The sequence below is a fragment of the Cryptomeria japonica genome, chromosome 8, assembly GCF_030272615.1.
Source record: "Cryptomeria japonica chromosome 8, Sugi_1.0, whole genome shotgun sequence".
NCBI lineage: Eukaryota > Viridiplantae > Streptophyta > Pinopsida > Cupressales > Cupressaceae > Cryptomeria > Cryptomeria japonica.
This window is the reverse complement of record NC_081412.1, coordinates 333,719,482-333,744,745: the sequence shown is the minus strand read 5'-3', so window position 1 is coordinate 333,744,745 and position 25,264 is coordinate 333,719,482. Positions and strand designations below refer to the sequence as shown.

General features: G+C 36.8%; 1 protein-coding gene across 5 annotated transcripts in view; it reads left to right on the top strand.

Moving 5' to 3' along the window:
• Positions 1-4,318: 4,318 nt before the first annotated feature.
• The window catches only part of LOC131061527 (uncharacterized), a 215,196-nt gene continuing 194,250 nt past the window's right edge, over positions 4,319-25,264 (top strand). Inside the window, exon 1 of one of the 5 annotated variants that reach the window (XM_057995263.2) lies at positions 4,319-4,487. The gene's annotated coding sequence lies outside the window, so the exon portion shown is untranslated. The remainder of the gene's footprint in view (positions 4,488-25,264) is intronic. The other 4 variants (XR_009110550.2, XM_057995262.2, XM_057995261.2 and 1 more) reach the window with 4 other exon arrangements.

Sequence of the window (25,264 nt, the reverse complement as noted above, 5' to 3'; positions counted from 1 at the left end):
TTACCTCACAAGAGGATTTGAAGAACTCAATGATTTTGAGTCACCTTGTTAAAGGATTTACAAAAAGCCTGTTAAAGCTACCCGATAAAGGGATTTTTCAACTGCTGAAATGGTTAGAAGTCAACAAGTAATACACTGATCTGATAACAACACTTAATGCCAAGGCAGATCCACTTCAGTTCCTTTACATCTGCAATTACACTCTGCATGAATCTACTCACTTCTTTGGTCTGACAAGAATCACCTCACATACAATCATTTGCCAACAACTTCAAATGAAAACCATCATCGACCTTATAGACAACAATTAGGTCGGTAGCCAAAACCTAAAACCCTAAGCATCTAGGTTAACAATACAGTTAGTCCAATCCTGACCATTTAATCACATTACATGGGGTAAAACAATCTTCTTGAACAAATCTCAAGACGTTCTCCATCGTCCGTTCTTCACCGCTTCTGGAAGCTGATAACCCATCACGCACTCTCCACCGTTTACTGAGACTTCGCACATTCTCGAGATAGATAGAATCAATCTTCTTCATGCAAGATCCTCAAGGAAATTCTTCACGCGCACAAGGCTGAGGTGGCAACACGATCTGATCTTCATTTCAATACTAACTCATCACAGGATGTCGTCGATCAAATCACACAGACTTAGAATGCATCAACCAAAAACCCCGATACAAACATTCCATATACCGGTTCACATACCGGTTTACACCATCATATTGGTTCACACTTCATCATACCGCTTCTTTCTGCATATACCGATTCATTCCATCATACCGGTTCACACTTCATCATATTGACATCAATGACAACATACAATACTATCATGTCATCATACTCTGCACATATGCCAACAACATACACACATATTTACATACATACATACATATATATGTACATACATACCTACACATACACATACACATACACATACACATACACATATTTACATACACATACACATATATATGTACATACATACCTATACCTACACACATACCTATACCTACACGTATACGTATACATATACATATACATATACATATACATATACATATTCTCTCTCTCTCTCTCTCACACACACACACACACACACACACACAGAGAGAGAGAGAGAGAGACACACACACACATTTACATACACATACACATATCTATATGTACATACATACCTATACCTACACACATACCTATACCTACACGTATACATATACATATACATATACATATACATATACATATACACATACATATTCTCTCTCTCTCTCTCTCTCTCACACACACACACACACACACACACACACACACACACACACACACACACACACACATCAATGATCTGAATGGGCAACAAATTCAAATTTAGATTTTACTAGTAAAACTCAAATACATCAAATTGATATGATATCTTAGTATAAAATTCATCATATAGTTTATACATATTACAACAAGAGAAGACATCACCCAAATTTTCTTGTTCATTGACCATAAACAACAAAAATTTGGGCAACTTATGCTCCATTTGATCAAATTCCAATCATATTTGGAGGGCAGCTAGTTGGGAAGGGTGGCGATAGCAACGATTTGGGTGATTTCTTCTCTTATTGCAATATGTATAAACTGTACATGATGAATTTTATACTAAGATATCATATGAATTTGATGGATTTGAGTTTAACTATTAAAATTTGAACTTGAATTCATTGCCCATTCAAATCATTGATTTGAGAGAGAGAGAGCGAGAGAGAGAGAGAGAGAGAGAGAGAGAGAGAGAGAGAGAGAGAGAGAGAGAGAGAGAGAGAGAGAGAGAGAGAGCGCATGTGTGTGTATGTGTACACACACACACACACACACACATATATATATATATGCACATGTACATATACACACACACATGCATATACACATACATATACATATATACACATACACATACACATACACATACACGTACACGTACACATACACATACACATACACATACACATACACATACACATACACATACACATACACATACACATACACATACACATACACATACACATACACATACACATACACATACACATACACATACACATACGTATTCACACACACATACACACATACATATATACTCTGAAATCAATGATCTAAATGGGCAACAAATTCATGTTCAAATTTTACTGGTTAAACCCAAATCCATCAAATTCATATTATATATTAGTATAAAATTCATCATATAGTTTATACTATTGCAATAAGAGAAAAAATCACCGAAATTGTTATTATTGCCACCCTTCCCAGTTGATTGCCCTCCAAATCTGATTGGAATTTGATCAAATTGAGAATGGGTTGCCCAAGTTTTTGTTGTCTATGGTCATTGAACAAGAAAATGCTATTTATTTTGTTAGAATAGTGTTCTTTTGAAATTGAATCAAATGCTTAATATTTGTAGACAAAAATTGTTGTCTTTCTTTTCAAGAAAGCCGCCCCTTTTTTATTAAGGCATGCCCTCCCTTTTTACCCACTCTTTGCTCATAAGACATAACACTCAACATATTCATGATCGATCACCTTTATCTTAACCATATTCTCATTTTCAATTGGTTTCTTGCAGTCACTTAAAATCAAATTCTTGGTTAATATGTTAGTACACAAGTCCATAATCATAATACACACACATTCATATACCAATGAATCAAACAATACATGCCAATTGCTCAATGGTCTCATCCTATTATTAATGTTAAGTTTATGCAAGCAAAATTTGGGGTGTGACGATATTCAATCAACTCTCAAAATCCTAAATGAAGAGTTGCTATAAAATAAAAAATAGCAAGTGACCAAATCTAAAAATAAATCAACAAAAGAAACCTTAAAGGCAAAAGTAAGGATGAGTAGGGTAGGGTGAAGATAAGACTGAACAATGAAACATAAAACCCTAAAGAAAGTTGTAATAAATGAGGCCCATGCTAAGAGAATCCAAGCCCTAATGAAATTTGAAATAAAGTGTATATAGTGAAAAAAGATTTGAAACCCTAAATGAAAGAAGGATAAATCCTATGACCAAAACCCTAGCTCATGTAAGAAACTGAGACTCACAAAAAATGTAAGAAAAAAATCACCACTTACATAATATATATAGGTCAACTAAATAAATAAGACTAAATAAATAATTATCCTAGATATATGAGCTAAGATTAAAAATTATAAATATTGAATTAATCGCAAAATTAACTGAATTTAAATATGATATTCAACTATATTTTAGAGATGAAAAAATAATATTGAAAATGCTAGGAAGATTTATGACAACGCTAGAATTTTAGGGCCAAACGAGACAAGTGCCTCCAAATTCACAAACTAGTTGTGTATTGATCTAGTTTATATTTGTGCCTATGGACTTAGCTCACCTCAATTTTTTGATATCTAAATCTTACTTAGGACTATCAATGTTTAGAAACACTTTTACATAATGTATTGAATTATTTGGGTTATGTTATCCTTAGCCAGACCCTTAAGATGACATATTTAATGACTTTGGAATAACGATCATGGACACCAACCATGTAATGAGCCTAGGATGGTGTATGTTGATGTAATACTCTTACAATCTTCATATGATGCTTTAAATATTATCCAATGATTCTTTATTGCTATAATCCTCAGATGTCCTTGATGTTTCAACATGATTTTAAATGAATGAACAAATATATTTAAATACAACACCATAACATATAAATGTTCTCTAGGTTTATTCATAATATATTTGAATTTTTAATTTTAAAAGTTTAAGATTCAAATTTCTTATTAACATATGACCTAAATCAAATTTGTATCTAGATATTTGATGTAAGATAGCAAATATAAAATTTAAAATAAAAATCAATTTATGAAAATAAATAATAATAATAACATGAACTAAATTAATTAAATGAATGAACACATATATTTACATATTTGAATTTTTAATTTTAAAAGTTTAAGATTCAAATTTCTAATGAACATATGACCTAAATCAAATTTGTATCTAGATATTTGATGTAAGATAGCAAATATAAAATTTAAGATAAAACTCAATTTATGAAAATAAATAATAATAATAACCTGAACTAAATTAATAAAAAAAAAAAACAAAAAAATTCTAATCAATGTAGACATAAAAACATAAAAGGAAAAGGACATAAGTATAATTTTCACTTTACAATATTTAAATGTGATTGAAACCATGAGTAAGGTGGAAGTAACGATAAATATTAAGCATATGTTTGAATAATTAAATACCTTTTTTTTATTAACTGTAAGGTAATCTGGTCACCTATTCTTTGCGTGGCGGCAGAGGGAAAATATAGACTTTAGAAATGTATGTTGACAAGTTTAATTAATAATAATATTAAATGTGAGGAGGAAAGCAGGAGTGACCATGATTCAAGTAATTTTGAGATGATCGGGAGGTGGGAGTTGAAGACTGGAGGCTCCAGCTGCGTTCTAAGGTACGGGTTTTTCCTTCCATTTCTTTTTCAATACAAATCCCCTCTCATACTTTGAAAGAATTGCCCACATAAACATGGAATTTGGATTGTGGACTGAAAAATGGCTAAATAAACCATTTTTAAAAAAGAATCTAAGCGAAATAAGTAGTTTTGAAACAGATAGAAATATCTTGTAAAGGCTGAAATGAAAGTCACAGACTTGTTTTCCTTTGTTTCATTAAGCTGAATCTGGAGTCTATGAGAGCAGATCGTAAGTCCGTGAACAACACGGGAATACCTAAAACTTTACCATTGTTAAATAGTAATCATTAAAAACGATACATAGGTTGAGTAGAAAGCTTCAACAGACAGAATGGGCTCCAATGCAGGCCATTTAACCTGAAAGAGCAGTGTGCGCTATGCATTTGGTGACAAACTACTCTACCAACTTTCCACAGGCATCGATATCCTTATGATGGAGAAATGAGCCGCAAATATAGAGCTTACCAAAGAGTTGCAGTCATTGTAAAGAGAGCTGGTATCTCAGTGGTAGAATACCCCAGATTGCTTTGAGAGGTCTTAGATTCAAGTTCTAGCTAGTCTATAGAAAATAATATCTTAGTTAAGGGCTAGAGGAGTTTGGGCCAGAGGAGTTTTTATAGTTATTTTACTTCACGTTTCAAATTTTCATCATGTCTGATAATATTGGTTTTTCTTTAAATAATAATTGGAAGTATAAGGAAACGGTATAGCAAGTTAAACAGTGGAATTTGCAAAAGACACCTGACTCTTAGTTCTGAAAGGGTTTTTTTCTCGACGCATAATAACGCCTCTGCATTGGGACATATCCATTCCTGCAAATTGACTAATATGCTCAAAACATGCAATGCTATCATTTTTGAAGGACAAGATGGTGGGAGCATGGGGTGAGACTTGGCCACTGTAGCTTCCAATTCACACGTTTCAATAAATGAAAATACTCAAGCACATGCTTGCATTTGTTGTGAGCTATTCCGTGCTTGAAGCTTCCTGGTGCGTGATTTTCAAAATCACATGATCATAATCGCTACTAAGGATTAGTTATATATGGTACCTTCTGAATTAACACCTACCTATCAGAATATCTTATTTTTTCTTTGTGAGAACCTGCTGCCTGGGATCCGAATATGGTTTTTTTGATATGCCACGCACGAGGCTGATGGCAAATGTTATGTAGAATTCATTGAACTATTTCTCCTGAAAAAAGCAATACAGAGAGGTCTTTATTCAAGGTATGATACTGCGATTTTCGTTCCAAGTTGCTTTTATATCTTCCGCTTTTATTGAAAGTGAGCCTAGATTATGCTTGGACTCTTGGAAATATTACATTTGGTTACAAGTCCATAATTTTTGTGGCATTTTAGCCGCTTGCTCCAGATATTAATGTAGCTTCCCAAAGGACTTTTGAAACAACGGTGTTGCATTGTTTAGACTTTCAAGCATAGCAGCAAAAATCATTCTTCGGAATCACTCAGTGAACCAAAAGATAATGATTTTTTCAATTAATTGGGAAAATAAAAAAAACTAAGAAAACATTGTGTTAGGGTTAGGAAAATATAAGAAAATAATTGCTGCATAAATTGAAAAAACCTAGAAAAAATAAAAAAAGTTGTGGAAATCATGATTAAAGTGATTTCATTTGGATTTATTTGTGATTTAATTGTCATTTTTCGGGGAAAACTCGGCATGGAGAGTGAGAAAAGATAACTCGTGACTAATTGCAATTTTCAAAAGATTATTACTTCTATAGTTAAGAGCCTTCAAAGTTTCAAACAGAGCAAGCACAATACAAGCAAAGATGATAACACATTAGAAATACCATTTTACAAATATCTTTTGAGCTATTAGAATTTAGGATTACTTGTGCGTCCATTTTATGACCCAATACTAATCATTTCTTATGGTTTCTTATCAAAACAATTACGCTCATACCAGTTTGGCAAACTTTACCATCACTAACTTGTCACAATCGCAATTTGGCGGTGTATTATTTTTGTTTATCTCTACAAAATTATCATAGTTCATTGCTTTTATAGTTTCTTGTGGAGTGCATTGAGTAGTTATATGTAATTTCCCCTTCAAATTTTCCTTATTTTTCTTTAAATAATAAAATCTGACTCACAATTATAGCAGCACAATCAATCATAAACATGATATCAATTTCAGAAAACTGCAGTTTTAATCGTTTATTTTTATTCACATATAATATTTTGAGTAAATTTGCCCGCACGGGTAGGTGAGTTGGCTTGGGCGATGGGTTTGCTCCCCATTGGTCTTGGGTTTGCTCCCCATTGGTCTTGGGTTTGATTCCCTCCTGGGTTTAATAGGGGGACTGCTTGCGGGCTGCGGATTCATCCCCCAAGAACTAGTCTCGCCCCCAGCTCGCGCTTAAGTGGCAACGCAGGGCCGGGGCTGTGGGGATTGGGGATACCCTGGGTATCAAAAAAAAAAAAAAAATATTTTGAGTAAATTTCAGAAAAGAAGGAACTTATTGTTAAATAGTTTGTCATTGATGTCAGTATAAATTGTTTAAACCTACTTATGATTGACTTACAGAACAAGTAAACACCTACAGAGTTTCCTGAACCTGTGCATGTTGAGTTTACACCTATCACAATTTGCATTATATTTGGAACATTCAGTCATAAATCTGAAAAGTATCACAGCAGGAATAACGGTGCATTATTAATTTGAAATAGTTGCTGACGTGAGTCACAGGCTTCAAATAACAAACATTTTGGATTCAATAGTTATATATAATTGAAATTTAATTTCAACCGAATGGTCAGTTGTAACTATCCTTGGTTGGTTGTAACTATTCTTGCCACCCGTATGCAACTGAAAGTGCTTTCCAAATTCAAACCTTTCTATCATTATCGAAAAGATAATGAAGCCATATATCTTCATATGTAAAGGAATGAAATCAGTTCAGTGATTCAGTTATTGATGCAACTGTTTTTGAGTAGTTTCTTAACTATTTATTAAAGTATCCAATCAATGGGCACTCTTATTTATAGAAGACAAGAATTCGATGGTAGAAGTGGAAGGCGTATGTGAGATTTCTTGTTACTCATATGAAGAATGTTAACTGATACATTATGTGAGGATTTGAATAGAAGGGAGTTCCGAAAAAGACTTTGTTGATCAAAGCAAACTTTAAATGGTAGATCTCTACCTGTGAAAGAACAGTACCAGACTGTGGTTAATCAGACTTTTATTTGTGAGATATCAGACTGTGATGAATCGGGTACTCGTTATTATGTTTCAGGTATAAACAAACTGCGTTTAATAGTGTGGCATATCATCTGTAATGAATTCTTTTTCATGATATCAGTGATCAGATTATTTACAGCCTGTTCTCGGATTGATGAATTAAGAGTGTTGATCAGGGGTTCTATCAATGTGTTTTTTAGGACACTTTGAACACAGAATAAAATACTATGTATTCTATCCTCTCTTGAACAAAGAAACCTTATATGCTGAATGATGTGATCAAATAAGGAGACTCCAAGGTTTACAATGCAAACAATTGACTTTATGCTTGGGATAGACTCAGTGATATATGATGTGATATTGCTGGAATCACAAGGGCACTTTCGTTTTCATGAACACTGCTGGAACATGGAATCCTACTATCTCACTTGGAAAATAAAAGGCAAAAGGATAAAGGGTAAGAAAGTCTAATCTAATTCTAAGATCAATGATGACAATGAATGATACTTGGATAGACAAATTCCTTCAAATCAAGCCTTGCTTCGTTATGATGACAACAACTACACAAAACTGATGCAATCTTCTAAGCAAATGGAATATTTTCACATTGCGAACACATCATCCAAATACCCAATGCTGACACAACTTGAACAAGTATCCACAATCGAACTAAGCACAATAATTAGGCTTAGGCTAACTTTACATTGTAGCTTACAATCAACAAACCACAAAAAGTAGAACCAAGGGATTCATCACATATCATTGCATTTCTCCATTATAATTAATGAACTTTTTAAACTTGAGAAGTAACAAGAAACCATGCAACATGTAGAAACCACACATAGAAATCCACCATGCTTCAATGGAAATCATGTATCAAATTCAACAAGTCTTGGCAACAATCTCTGGCTTCCTCCTCCTACTCTACTGCGAAGTACTATCTAAACAACTATTAACTATTAACCTTTACAATTCAACGACTCAAATTGATTCAAGATCAGTGGCTAAGATTACAAGATGAAACCTTAATTAGGGTAGTTGTAAGTAACTTCATTCGACCAACGATAAAATTACACTGCTTTGGACACATGTCCTCCTTTCAATTCTAACCAATAAGAAATGAGGTTAGGTATGTGAAACAATATTTTGATGTAGTGCCATGTGTCACTTGCTCCTCCTTGAATGAGTCAGGTTCAATAGACTTGGACGTCTTGATGTGGCACAACTTAAGTGGTTGATGATGACTAGGCGCCACTCAACTTGTTCCTTGTAGATCATCACAAAGAAGTGTTTGTGTCTTGGGAAATATCTGTTGATGCTCAACATTATCCAGTTGCTCAAGGTGATGAAGATGGGGCATATTCCCAAATTGTATCAATTAAGTGATCAAGCATCTAACTTTGCTTAACTCTTTTGAAACTATCTGTATCCTTGATCACGTTTCACTTTTCCTCTTCTTGCTTGGGAATTTTGAACTACTTTTCTCCTTGATGATGTTCTTTGATTTTGAAATCCTTCACCTTGGACTTGGATTCCTTCATTCGTTTGACATCATTGTTGATAAACTTATAAGGCACTGAGAGGGGGGGTGAATTAGTGCAAACAAAAACAATATGAATCTGATCACCAACTTAAACAATTTAAAACTTAACAAGCATAAGAGGAATATCACCACATAAGCTAATGCCCAATAAAACAAATTCCACATAACACAAGAGATTTATATGTGGAAACCCAAAAGGGAAAAACCACGGTGGGAGTTAATACTCACACGATTCACTATCTGCAGGATATAAATCTTGACCAGTTAAGGTCTTACAAATATGCCTTGTTAGGAGCATACCTGGTTAGGAGTCACGTGGTTAAGGGATTTAATATGATGAGCCCTATTAGGAGCTTTGACTTGTTAGGATCAACCTTGCAAGAGGATTTAAGACTCTGATATAGAGCTACTTGGTTAAGGGATTTACAATGTAGGGCCTGTTAGGACCTACCCGGTTAAGGGATTTTGCTGCTGTAACTGTTAGGATAACAACAATTCAAATGATCTTCATATAACACCTCTGTGTCTGATAAGATCCACTTCAGATCCTCAAAACTTCAACAACACATCAATACAGAGCTTCACTAATCACCGCATAATCAACTTCGCCATATTCACCTTCGATCTCATCAACATACGCATGTCTATCTCATAACTCATCACACTTTTTTATAGACATCAACTTAGTCGGCTACAACCTTGGAACAATTTCCTAGGTTCAATGAATCTGGACAAACTAACATTGCACGCCGAACTTACGTCGGCCACCGACATAACAAAAAGTTAAACAAAACCTGTGCCGTTTTACTGATTTAGGTGACTGTATCACTACCGGTTAAGTGCTCATCAGAATACCTGCTCTGTACATCAAATCTCGCTTGTCTGGTTGAATCTGCCAATGTGGTCATGAACATAGCTCCAAATACCCGTCTCCATTATTGCTTTAAAACCGCACCATTCAACTCTTCATCAATCGCCTTTACTGGTTTCATGAATGCAACTTTGTCTTTGTTTACCGGTTGGAGTCCTAATTACCGGTTCTCTGTTAAACTGTCTTCTGTACCGGTTATACCTTACCGGTTGGCTTCCAAGACTTGGATGACTACAAAAACATTGTTGCCATCAATGACAATACAAGACTTAGTCATCAAACATGAATCTCAATCTCTTCATCACATTCACCAATCAATCATTTACCGGTTGCAAATCACCAACAATCTTTACCAGTTTTCTCCCCCTTTGGCATTGATGGCAACACTTAGGAAAAATTTTGTCAACTAAGTCTGCAATACAAAAATTGACTTCATGACATATACTCCCCCTTAGCAATTACATGCTATTACAAAATTTTGACTCACTACTAATTCTCCTTTTACTTTTACATACAAAATTTTGATTGACTCTTCAACTATTACTCCCCCTTTGACAACAATGCCAAACAAAGAAGTAAAAACATGAAAGATAACTACATGTTACATCAAAATGTGCATCAAAATTGCATAGCATATATAGATATAGGAGTTCAAAATGTTTTTACAATGCAATTTTAGAAAAAGCATCACTAAAATGTGATTTCAATTGCGTCAAATCATTATGCCAGGTCTCCAAAATAGTGCCGGTTATCTCCACGTGTCCTTATCTGCCCAGCAAACTCCTCCATGGCATCTATGGTACAGATCTCCGGTGTTGCAAGGATAGGTTCAGATTCTTTATAAGCTCTCTGCAAGATTTCCACCTTCGGTATCAGTTGTGTCTGTAATTCCTGCAGTGATCTGATCCTCTTAACCTGTTCATTTTCATAAGCTTTCAGCTTATGCTGAAGTTCTACAACCGATCTTCCAAAATTTATTGTAGAGTCATTAAGGGGCTTGAATGACTCACTAAGAACTTCAAGTTCTTGCTCAACTTCCTCCTCCTTCTTCAAATCAGCACAAAACAATGAAAATTTAGAAATAGTTGAGAGTATTTTACCTCCGGTCTCAAGTCCTTCTTTCAAATAGTCCTTATTGACAGTAAGAGCAACTTTCCCTATGTCAATTTCAGTCATTAAGTGCTCTGTTCTCTTCTTCTTGTAATCTTTCTCAACACTGACATAAGTTGCATCCTCAAAAGATTTCATTTGCTCTCCGGCATCAGAAACAAGTTGTCCAAGCTTGTCAATAGGAGTGCCAAAGTTATCAGTATCAATCTCCGGTAGGAGGCTTGACAAATCTCAACAACATTTCTTATTGTCTTTGCCTCCTTTTGCTGTTCTTTCATCCTCTTCTTCTTGGTCTGGGATTGCATGGCAGTTGCAATCTCCATCAACTCAGTTGAGCTCAAATTGTCCATGTCTAGGGGTCCTTTAATGCTTATAGCATCATCATCATTTTCATCTACAATTTTCTTTTTGGAATCAAGTGACAAAGGTGTCACTTTAGGTTTAGTATCTGATTTCTTTTCTTCAGTTTTCTCTTCTACCTTTTCCTTTTTTTTTTTCTTCTGTCTTCTTCTCTGCATCTTCAGGCTTATCTTTTGTTACTTCCTCTTTCTTTTCACTTTCCTTATCCTTTTCAGTTTCCTGTACTGATGGGGTTGTGTATCAACAGTTTGAGTTACTACCGGTGGCTCCTCATCTTTCTTTTCTTCCTGTCCTTGTTCTTGTTCATGTTGCTCAGACATTTCAACGTCAACATCCTGTACATCTACATTGTCAGTAGCATCATCATCATTATTACCGGTATCATCATCATCAGGGATAATCACAAGTTCAGTTTGTGTGTTCACTGGTTGATCTCCCATCACTATTTCATTAGGCTCAAAATCAGTTATCTTAACACCTTTCGGAAGATCTTCAGCCTCAAACCTTTCCGGTTCATCTTCCTTATCTTCTTCCTCTTCATCCGGAATTAGACCCAGTACCTTCTTCAAAATTTGTTCAGTCTCCTCATGGGTTCTCACCAATTAACATTCTTGTCAACCTTTTCTTCGACCTAAAAGATGACTTTGCCTTAACAAAAATTTCATCTAGCTCTTCCTTAATAGCTTCAGGTTGCAAGTTTTTCAGAAAATATTCAATGTATTCTCTATCTTGTTTCATGGCTACCTGCCATCTAGCATCAATTATATTATACAATGAATTGGGAATCTGCCCTTGCAATTCAATTAGGGCTTTGCTGTATTTATTCATCATGTAAACAACTGCATCCTCTATCTGTTTTTGTTCATTCTCACTAAACTTTTCATAGAGTTTCTTCACACCAATCAATAAACCATACTCTTTAATGTTTATTATTAAATTTTCAAGAGGTGTGATCTTGGTTATCGGTTTCTTTGAAGATTTCACAGTTGAAGTACCAACACCCTTTGACCTTTTGCCACTGGCCCTTAGGGCTTTCTTTTCTCCTCCGTACTCAGTCTCTTCTTCATCAACATCTACCGGTTTTTGTGCTTGTTGCTTTTTCCTTTTTCCAGTCTTAACCGACGCAACAGGTGGTTCAACAATCTTACCTTTTGGTTTCTCCTTCTTTGTTGCTACTGGTTTCTCCTTCTTAACAACAGCTGCTGGTTTTTCTTTCTCTGCATCTTTCTCCTTTCCAGCTCTTGTCTTTATACCGGTGGAGGTATCGGTGGGAGCACTTGATGTTCCAGCATGTTGAGCGGCATGCTTTGCTCTTGCTTCAACAATGGCTTCCTTTGTGAATCGTGCTTGCTCTGCAAATGCTTCAACTTCTTTTCTAAATTTCTTTGCAATTACCGGTCTGTTAAGTTCTGAATGCACTTGAAGGGATTTCTCCTTGTAATTGCCAAAACGTTTTGCTGTTGTATCTACCGGTTGGGCAAGCAAATGATCAGCATATGCAATCAGAAGATCCTTGTCCACTTCATATTGTTGGCATTTTGATGATGTTTTGATTGTCATTGATGGACACACACTTTCTTGATGTATGAGTTATGCTCAACCGGTAATTGTTCCAACCGGTATTATGTATTATAGTCTTTAGACTATCGGTGTTTTGCAGAAGATGTTTACTGGTCACAAATTGACTGAAGACCTCAAGCGCTATGGAGAACCCAAGCGGTATGAAGACCTCAAGCGGTTCGAGGATCTCAAGCGGTACGAAGGAACAAAGCGGTAGTTAACTTTTTCCAGTCTTCATTTTTGACAAACCGGTAATCGGTATATTGTATTAACCGGTATTGCTCTGTGATGAGTTACCAACCGGAATTTCTGTGATGAGTTATCATCCACCGACACTTTGGCGGTGATTTTGTGCCGTGTTACTGTTGACGTGTATTTTGTACACTATCAAACACAGAATAAAATACCCGAGGGTACCTTATCCTCTCTTGAGTAAAGCCTCTGAATGCTGAAGATATCGCAAAAAGGATCAATCAGGATGACTTCAAGGTTCTTCGTTGTAGGATCTCTACGTGTGGATAAGCTCTCTGTGGTATGATGTGATTTGCTGGAATCACAAGGGGACTTACATTTGATGATTGAACGTCTGATCTGCTTTGAATATTGCTGGAACACAAGCTCTTACTAGCTTTGAAAAAAAAGGAAAAAAGATGAGGGTGAGGAAAGGATCTAATTCTAATACTAAGAATGTAGGAGCAATGAATGATCTTTGATGAAATTCTAACTAAGTCTTGTTTTGACATCGCAGGACCATCTCCACAAGGCTAGTGCGATCTTCGAAGGAAAGCTTTATGATGTCCAAATCATCACTGCAGGCATAGACACCATCAGGCTGATGCATATCAATGAAGAAGCGATAATTGAAGTTAGGCTTAAGTTGAACGATTCCAGTTGACTATGCAAGGCAAGTCTGCAATCAACAAACTGCTAGTAGTATGGATATACGAATTTCACCATCAATCAAGCACATTTCTTCCACTCATCTAATAACATGAAATCAAATATGAGAAGTATAAAGACCATGCAAATTGTCAAATCGACCCATAAATTTCACCATTTCTTCAATGAAGTTTTACAAGTCTCTTATAACAACATCTTGGCAACAATCTTTGCCTTCTCTCTCTACTCTACTCTAATTGCTATTCTATCAATTGCTAATCACCTTCTAACTACTCTCTATTCACTAACTCTATTCTATTGCTTCCAACTGCCTTTACAAAATGAAATGCCAGGGCTTATATAGTGTCCTTAATACAATTCGATGGCTGAGATCAATTTGAGATCAATGGCCAAGGTTCAATAATGAAAACCCTAATTAGGGTTTGTTACAACCATTACATAACATTTAATGCTTGACCAATGATAAAATTGTATTAATTGGACACATGTCCTCTCTGGAAAATTCGACCAATGGATAGCTGGGGTAGGTACATCGAAGTTTGTGCCACCTTCCATGAGTTAGGTACATTGAATCTGGACATGCTGAGATGGACCACACTGACTGGAGAAGTGATGACTAGGATGCCAACTCGTCTGACACTTGTAGCTTGGTAGATATTCAATTTGATGATGCTGAGAAGCTATCTTTAATTAACTCTTCTGAAACTATCTGCTTCTTCAATGAACCCTTGCTCTGACTTCTCTTGTCTTTGATGTGCAGGATGATGATGTACCTCGCCTTGTAATGCTGGATTGGAGAAGTCGCCCTTGATGATGTTAGTCCGAAGAAGGCCGTCCTTGTCTATGCTAGACTGGAGGAGGTCGTCCTTATCCTTGCTTGATCTTCTTGGAGGAGACCGTCCTTGATCTGGCTTGATTTTCCTTGATGAGAGCCTTCCGACTTGTAGATCCTTCGAGCTTGGGAGTCGCCATCTTGATACCTACACAACATTTCACAATTAATAATATATTTTGAAGTGTAGAAATTAAACTTAAAAGGAAGATTTAAGATTTTAATTAGGAAACTTCATGATAAATCTTGAGTTATCATTTCCTAATTAACCATGTAATACTTAGATTTTTCCAAAAAATGTCTAAAAAAATCAAACCTTGAACAAGGGTGTCAAGATGATTTCGCCATACCTCCTCTTGAGTTTTAAACTCTAAGAAATGATGTAAAAAATAGATGAATTTTGCTAGGCAAAATGTAGATCAAGACTCCCTTTAGCAAAATGTGCTTCCCTTAGTCTTCACAAGCATCAACTCCACCACCTCTAGTCTTCAATACTTGGGATAAATTCGCTCCAAATGGACCAGCTTTCGCACTTCCTCTTGTTCTCCAAATCGCACCTGAAGTAATGGGTGAATGATTGTTTAAAATTGCTCAAAACACCCCTATTATATAGGGCGCTCACTACTTCACCTCCCCATAGGCCGACTTGGCAAATAAAAGGTGAAATAATAAATAAAACCTCAAAAGGAGTAGGCCGACTTGTCAAATAAAGGCAAAATAATGCCTTGTGCGCTCAACTTTTTAATTTTAATTTAATAAAAATTAATTTTAAATGCCTTCACAATAAAAGTTCGATTTTTTAAGGCCTAAAATCAATTTATTAAATGCCACTGTGATTTAATTTTTTCAAATATTTCGAAGTTAGCAATTTGGCATCTAATGCGATTTGGAGGATGTTAAAGCCCAAATATGGTGAAAAATAATGAATGCCACTAACTTCGCCCTGGTACCTTGGAGAGGGAGAGGAGCGAACTTGCAATTTTGGCCTTGCATTCCTTATTTTCCACGTTCAAAACTTCATCTAGGCATCTAAAATGGAATTTTTAATTGGAGTCTTGAGTTTAATTTCACTTGATCTCTAGAAGGAACGTGCCTTTAGGATTTTTTCGCCCTGGACCCTTGGAGAGGGACAGGAGCGATTTTTCACTTTTGTCCTCAATCCTTCACCTTTTATTTGTTGATTCTCGTTGTGGGGTAAGAAATGATCCCCTTCGTTCATTCTATGCACGCTTAACTTGTTTCTGCAAGGCAAAATAGGCTCTCCAAAGATTTTCGCCCTGGTCCCTTGGAGAGGGACAGGAGCGACTTTTGTGTTTTAGCCTAGGATTATCAAGTTTTGGAGGCAAATCCTTGTTCATCGTGCTTTAAAAGACCTTTTCCATCCTTGCACAACTTTGCCTTAGTGTAATCTTGGAGGGAAGTTATTGGTTTTGTAAAAAATCGCCCTGGTCCTTTAGTGAGGGATAAAGAGCGCTTTTGAGTCCTTTGTACAAATTCTTGATCGTTTCAATCTTCAAATTGCTCCAAGGCGTAGATCATCACACTTCACTCCCCTTTGAATCTTGGAAACAAAAATATCATCTTGAAGTATAAGGTAAATGGGCATACTTGGAAATTTCGCCCTGGACCCTTAGTGAGGGACAGGGGTGAATTTGCAAATTGTCATCAAAATTTGTAATCCTTGCATCTCATTTCCACCTCAAAGCATTTTAAACATCCTTTCAAACTTGCGCCTTGGCCTAGATTTGCCCAAACTTGGAGAGAAAGGCTAGATAATATGTTTTTCGCCTTGGTCCCTCAGAGAGGGACAGGAGTGATTTTGTAAATTCAAGCTTGTCTGTCCTTTGCTAGCCTTCCAAATTATCTTCAATGGGCTGATCATGTCTTCTTCCATTCATTTCGATCACAACACTTGCCTTGTCTTTGCAAGAAATTTGCACTTTTTAGAAAATCGCTCTGGTCCCTTGGAGAGGGACAGGAGCGCCTTTTTACTTCTTGGCATACTTCTTTGTATTTTAAACCCTCAATCGCGTTTAAGGCATAAAACATCATTCGTCCTTCCCATCCAAGTTAGGTTTTGCCTCAAAATCTCAAACAAAGAGGAGAATCTGGAAAAAATGCCATGGTCCTTCAATGAGGGACAGGAGCGCTTTTTGTCATTTGAGTTGATTCCCTCGTTTGTTGACCATTCAAATTATATTCAATGGAAAAAACATGCTTCCCTTGATCTCTTCCAATCATAAAATTGTCTTGATCCTGCAAAAATAGTGCAAATTTGAAAATCAAGCTCCAGTCCTTCAGTGAGGGACAGGAGCGAACTTTGTCTTCTAGGCAAAACTCCATCATTTTTCATCACGAAATGTCTTTGCTAGGGAAGATTTCATCTTGTCACACGCCATGAATAAGAGTTCAAGTCCAAGAAAGGTCAAAAAATGTGTATATGAAGAATTTCGCTCTGGTCCCTTGGTGAGGGACAGGAGCGCCTTTACCTCTCTAGACAAAAACTCCATCATTTCATTGTCTTTAATCAAGTCTGGATGCTCTATCACGTTCATTTCGTCCTCCACCATGCCTTTGATGTTTTAATTTGACCAAATGAGGTCAGGAATGACTCAAATAAGCCTTTTCGCCCTGGACCCTGAGAGAGGGACAGGAGCGATTCGCCTTGGACCTCCTGAGAGTTATATTGCAAAATCTAGTTTTTTGAGGTTTTTCAGTTTCCAGACTTAGTCAAATTTCAGGATCAGGACATTCCAGGCTTAGCCAATTTTCAGGGTCAGGACTTTCAGACTTAGCCAATTTTCAGGATCAGGACATTCCAGACTTAGCCAAAATTTCAGGATCAGGACCTCACACAAGCCGGACTTGCTATCCATGTGATCCCCTTGGCAACACTCAAAATGCAAAGGCTAATGGACAAAACCCTAAAAGACCTAGAAAACAAACCCTAAAAAGCAAAAAAGTAGGGGTCCCCATTTGCAATGCGGCGATGTGTGAAAACGTCACAACAGTTACCAAATGTGTCTAGATGCACTGAACCTAGGAACTTGTAGTCTAATCCTATTGGACCGACATGAAATCAGATTCCTTTATAAGGACATCATGTCTAGGGTTTGTATGTATGAGAGATAGAACATAAAAGGTTATGTGCGATCTTTACGGAAAAGATTAAGTCTGTGTGAAGAGATAGAGTGTGGAGATATTGAAAACTGAAGTAATGCTGAAATGCATTAACAATGAGCTATCAAGTATCTAATTAAGCAGACTGTGCTATAAGCTAGATCATTCACTTGTTGATTTCTCACATCTTCGACAAGTCTGAAACCCTTAACTGGGTAGGCCCAGCAAAGCCTTTGTAAATCCTCTAACAAGGTGGTTCACAACTGTGGATCTGAAATCCTCTCACAAGGTAGTCTTTAACAGGACTTATCTCCTAACAGAGATCTAGATTCCTAATAGGATTTGTTCTGGTGAATAACATTGTATGACCTTAACCGGTCTGGTTTTTATTCTGCAGATAGTTACTTGTGAGTTTCTGCGCATCATGGTTTTTCCCATTTGGGTTTCCACGTCAAATATCTTGTGTTATGGTGATTGTGCTCTTGTGGGTGAATGCTCTGTTTGCTATTTGGTTTGCATTTATCTTAACCGGTTTATTACTGAATCTGTTGTACCGGTTATCTACTAAACTGTTTAAGAGTTTGAGTTCAGTATTTTTTGGTATACTAATTCACCCTCCCCTCTTAGTATTCATCACATATCCCATGGGCATAACCCATGTAGTCCGGGGCACAACTACCTCCATCATGCAAGTATCTGTATCAACCATAAAGCAAATTGTGTTTTCATACCGGTTGACAACCTCTGTCGGTATCCTTTCCCTTGCATGCATTTTCTTCTGAAAATCTTTAAAATATCCCCATGCAATCTTGTCAAAACCATTACCCAACATTCTAATGCTGTTCTTCATTTGCACCAATGCTGGAGTGCCATCTATCCATTGCATATCACCAATACCGGGGAAACATTTCTGAAAATAAAAGAATAGACCAAGAATTAGTTGTCCAAACTTAAACCTTAACCTCTTATCCTTTTTGATGGATTCTAGGTTCAACATCAATTGACTCCTCAATGCCCCCGACAACTCATAATCAACATCCTCTTTTATCATCCGGTGGGCAGTGTGGATAGTAGCAGTAGGGATGCTGTTCATCCTGCTAGAGTAATCGATCCGGTAACCGATCACCATAGAAGCATACTTTACTGCCGGATCATTGATATTATTCACTGTCATTGCTTTGCCATCCCATTTAGAACCTGTTAAATTTTCTACATCATTCTTAGGAATGGATTTGAGTACAGGAACCTCATCGGTGGCACAAAGTCCGGTGACTGCGTGAATAGCTTCCTTAGAAATCTTATGTGAGGTTGGTCAAGCCACATAAACTGGTCATGAATTCTGCTAAGCACATATCTCACAAGTTCATCATTAAAATCATTAATGAAATTCAGGGCATGGTGAAACCCTTTCTCGGTAACCCTTTTGAACTGTTCTTTTATCACTCCGTTCTTATCACAACGCTCTATACTGATAAAAAATAGCAGCAATACCAAGATCCTCCAGTTTGCAATGATAAAACGATCTAACATCTTCAACATGTAAGACACCATAAGGAACTCCGGATAGGGCTCCGGCGGGATCAATTGCCTCAGACTTAAATGGGTGCCTCTTAAATTCAGGACGGGGTCTATCGGTAACATCAACTAGATGTGGGGTGTCCATCTTCACGATTCAGAAAGATAAGCAGATAACAAGATTTCTGGATAAATACTTTTTACCGCTTTTGCACTAGGGTTCCAAACACCAACAAAGCTTTCTCACAGATTGCCGATCGTAAATCACACCAGATCACTTCAAATCTCTGTCAATGCTGCAAACACAAACTCTGCTTTGCTCTATTCGTTCTCCGTGTGCTCACAAGAATGCAATGTGACAAATAACATTCAAAAAGATCCTTTTATTTGCCCATTATCTACCACATTAGATGTCATTACCGGTAAAACCCTAAAATATCTTTTAACACACTATCGGTTCTCATAACACATCAAACCTACCGATTTGATCATAAAATCACTTCTTAATATCATAATACATCAAAGTATGCAGATTTAACATACCTCATGGTCCTTCAAGGGGTTCTGAAATAGATCTAACATTAAGCTCCCCCTAAGCTTTTTAACAGCTTAGTTTGCTGGTGAAGGGTTCTCCACACTAGGTGAAGAAATAGGATCTTCAAATAGTTTCTCTTCGGTTTTCTCATCATCCTTCTTTTTCCAGATTCTGTTCATTTCAGCTCTGGTCTCCTCCACATCAACTTTCATTTTCCCTTTTCGGTCAACAGGTTGATTCACCTTAGCTCTGCAAAACTTTGCAATATGTTCCGGTTTATGGCAATGATAACAAGCCATACTAGATGCTCTCCTAGGTCCAGCATTGCCTCTACCAGTCCTTCTTCTGCAGTTCATAGCTACATGACCGTAGTTATGACAGATTGTGTAGACTACATTCGTTCTCTTTTCCATCTCATAGGGACTAGACCGGTTAGTTAGCATAGGGCCTCTGTCAGTTAGGACTTCTCCGATCATTAAAGGTTCTTTGCCAACCACCACCAAACCTCTGACTCATGTGAGGTGTCGGAATATTTGCTCCATACTTGCACTCAACAACTCTATGTCCATGCATGTTGCCAGTGTAACAATATCCATTAAAGGTTCGTGGCTTAAATCCTTGGTATGTATTAGGTCTATAACCATTAGTAACATCAGATCTGCTTCTACAAACATTAGCAGTATGTCCTGGTTTATGACAGTTGAAACAAACAGGTTTATAGGATTTCTTACCGGTGGGTTTCTGAATCTTAGGCGCAGATTTACCTTCATGCATGTTGTCCTTAGTACTAGAAGACTCACCTTTCTCAAATGTTCCTGATTTATCTTAAAGATCTCATGTTCTTTCTCTTTGATCTTGTCTTCTGCTGCCCTTTGTAATGCCCCCACTTCCTGAGTGATCTATCAGGATGGGAAATTCACCTGACACCCATCTCCACAAGTGAATTCTAGTGTTTGGGGATGATCTACTTGCCAAAGGGAATCTTACACAGTCATTTTTATGACTTTGGTAAGTTAATAAAGTAACTTTATAAATTAAAGTTATAAAAACACTTTTTTCTAAAAAATAGAAAAAGTTAAGTTACAAGTTATTATAAAACAACTTTATGAAATTACCTTGGCACATTTACCTAGGCTGTTTTATAATATTAAATTGGCCCCTCTTTAATGACAAATAACCCCTCAAGTTGGGCGTACAAGTTTGGAGGGTTAAGATTCCATTTTAAAAAGATGCTTTTAGGGGTTCGAATTAGGGCAAGAGGATTAAAGAGATGGAAAAGGGTTTTTGGAAAGGATTATGCATTGGTTATTTTTGTAGTAGTGGTAATTTGCAGGTCTGCAACTTTCCACAGATCATCAAGTTTGGGACGATACCCTCAAATTTGACTTCAGAAGGACGAAATCACTTCTACAGGCACCACGTGGGACACATCAAAAGCTTGTTTCAGGCCATTGAAGGGCCCATTCTGCAAGCAAACTTTGGAATCAGCATTACTTGAAAAATTCGATCAGATCTGGGCATATATTTGTGAATTTTCAGTCCATATTTGATGTCTATGCAAGCCGTACCATTTTCCCATGCTGGCCATACCATTTCAGCAGCCTGGGGTTTGCAATAAAATAAATTATAAGGTTTTGGAGGCAGGGTTTGTGTGCAAAATCATTGTCAGATAATAGGGAAGTCAGTTGGTTGATTAGATTGATCATATCTCAGCTTATCTGGGAGCTATCATTAATTCATTGGGAATTTGGTGCCAAATCCTGGTGGTTCTCCTGGCAAGAATTTGGGAAAAACTTCATATTTGCATTCTACCTCTTCAATTAGTTTTGTTAATTATTAGAGTGATGAATAAAGCTCATGAAAGCTGTTGATGAGCGTTGGAGACACTTGTAGCAGCAGTCTACTTCAATTCAATTTTAGTCAATAACACAGCCTCCAGGCAGGGTTTTGGACCTCTGGTAGGCCATATTTGGCATTATTGTGTTGAAATTCATTAATCTCTTGCATTTAATATTTGCTGTTAATAAATTCAGAAATCTGATAATTGATTTCAATCAGTTGTTCCTTTGTATTGCATTGTTATTTCCTTTATGCATTGTCAAAACCCCAAAAACTTACAAAAATTCGAAAACACATTCGCTGGTCAAAGTACCAAAATTGGAAACATTCAGGTGTCTGGATCAGAATTATAATCAGGGATCTTTCACCCTCCTTGCTTCAAGTTCCTTACTCATCTGGATGGTTAGGGCTTTTAGCTCTCTCCTCAAGTTAGCCTTCTCATCATTCAGTTTCTCCACTTCATCAACCAATGCACCTATGTTTGCTTCATCAGAAGAACTACTCTCAGAAACCTCCAACAGTTGTTTAGTTAGCTCTCTTCTCCTAGCAAGTGAAGCTTTGTACTTGCCTCTCAATGTTTCTAGGGCATCCTCAGTTTTTGCAAGTTTATTAGACATCTCTCTATAACTCATATCCCCCATGTATGCCTTAGGAATCCTTCTCAAGTGGTTAAGCCTCAAAGAAGGTTGTCTCTGATACCAATTGATAAACTTTTAAGGCACTGAGAGGGGGGGGGGGTGAATCAGTGCAAGCAAAAACAATATGAATCTGATCACCAACTTAAACAACTTAAAACTTAACAAGCATAAGAGGAATATCACCACATAAGCTAATGCCCAATAAAACAAATTCCACATAACACGAGATTTATACGTGGAAACCCAAAAGGGAAAAACCACGGTGGGAGTTAATACCCACAAGATTCACTATCTGTAGAATAGAAATCTTGACTAGTTAAGATTTTACAAATATGCCCCGTTAGGAGTAGACCCGGTTAGGAGTCACCCGGTTAAGGGATTCAATATGATGAGCCCTGTTAGGAGCTTTGACCTGTTAGGATCAACCTCGCAAGAGGATTTAAGACTCTGATATAGAGCTACCTGGTTAAGGGATTTACAATGTAAGGCCTGTTAGGACCTACCCGGTTAAGGGATTTACAATGTAAGGCCTGTTAGGACCTACCTGGTTAAGGGATTTTGTTGTTGTAACTGTTAGGATAACAACAATTCAAATGATCTTCATCTAACACCTCCGTGTCTGATAAGATCCGCTTCAGATCCTCAAAACTTCAACAACACATCAATACAGAGCTTCACTAATCATCGCATAATCAACTTTGCCTTATTCACCTTCGATCTCATCAACATACGCATGTCTATCTCATAACTCATCACACCTTTTTATAGACATCAACTTAGTCAGCTACAACCTTGGAACAATTTCTTAGGTTCAATGAATCTAGACAAACTAACATTGCACACCAAACTTATGTCGGCCACCGACATAACAAAAAATAAAACAAAACCTGTGCCGTTTTACCGATTTAAGTGACTGTATCACTACCGGTTAAGTGTCCATCAGAGTGCCTGCTCTGCACATCAAATCTCGCTTGTCCGGTTGAATTTGCCAATGCGGTCATGAACATAGCTCCAAATACTTGTCTCCATTATTGCTTCAAAACTGCATCATTCAACTCTTCATCAATCGCCTTTACCGGTGGCATGAATGCAACTCTGTCTTTGTTTACTGGTTGGAGTCCTAATTACCGGTTCTCTGTTAAACTGTCTTCTGTACCGGTTATACCTTACCGGGTGGCTTCCAAGACTTAGATGACTACAAAAACATTGTTGCCATCAATGACAACACAAGACTTAGTCATCAAACATGAATCTCAATCTCTTCATCACATTCACCAATCAATCATTTACCGGTTCAGTCAAATGCCAACAATTGTGAAGTCTTTTCATGTCTCAAGCATCTTTAATCTTGTTGTTGCCTTCTTTCACAATGTTGAGTTCCATCTTCGGATCTTGTGTTTTTAAATGAAATCCAAGGTCGTGATTGTTACAATCAGCTTGTCTTGGATCCTTGAATGGAATCGCAAGTTATTTTCCACTTGAATGTAACATTTTAACTTGCATTTTTTGCACTCTCAACAATTTTGACAACATTTCTTGCATCTTGACAACTTTGACAACATTGACAATTTTTGACAATATCGATATGTTTTACAACATCGAGCAACTTTCCACCGTATTTACAACTTTCAACCACCCTTTGCATTCTTCCCAATCATGCCCTCAATTTACAATCTTGGACTCACAACACATACCCCCTTCTTATGAGCAAAGGCTAAAAACTACAAAACTATTGCCAAGCTAAACAAACTAAGCAAAACAACTAGCCTAAAAAGCGAAAAGTGGGGGTCCCCATTTGCAATGGGAAGATGTGTGAAAACATCACAACAGGTTCATATTAAAGGCATTGGCTTTCAGTCTTTAACAACATGTTTGCAGATCATCAATATTGACAAGTTGGAGTTTATATATCAAAATCTGAAGAATAATTTGTTTATAAACATCAAAAGTTGTCATTTGTAATATTTCAATCTTGATGTAAAAAGTAAGATAATCTTTGTAATGTTTGTAATTGGTGCCACAAAGACATTGAGTTGGTGCTCAGATTGACGAGGTTGTGCTTGTAAGGGTTGGCGCTCTTATGCAGGAAGTTTGGTGGGTTACTTCCCTCACAGTATTGTAATCAGTTTATCTGTGAGGCTGGATTAGGACAATAGATCCTAGCAGCTGTTCTCACTGTGGGTTTTCCCACTCCGGGTTTTCCGTGTATCTTTTCTTGTATTGGCTTTCTTGTGTGGAGCTTTCCTTTCAGATTACAGTTTTAAAGTACAATTACTTCAGATTTCAGTTTAAAGTTTTTAATCAGTTTTAATCAGTTCAACAAAAGAATTAATTAATCAAGGACCTAAGATTTTGTCTACTACTGATTCACCCGCCCCATCCTCCCCCTCCCTCAGTAGTAGAATTGTGTTCTACACTTATCCTTTGTATCTGCTGTTAATTATCCCAAATCTGCAGTGGTCTATCTTCACTAAAATGTCTTTGAGCTGCCTCCAAATCTGCTTGAATCAGGGGTTTTCGTTCACTAACTCAGCAATGGAAATTAGGGTGCTGAACCACAGTCCACGTTCCACAAGGAGTAAGAATTAGATATAAAATGTATTCAATGATGATCCTTATCGTTTTTGGATTTCCTTATATACCTTTTTTCTCCAATAGTCATAACCCTTCGTATGCCCTTTGAAATTACCACCCCTACTATTTAAATTTTTTTTTTGCAAATA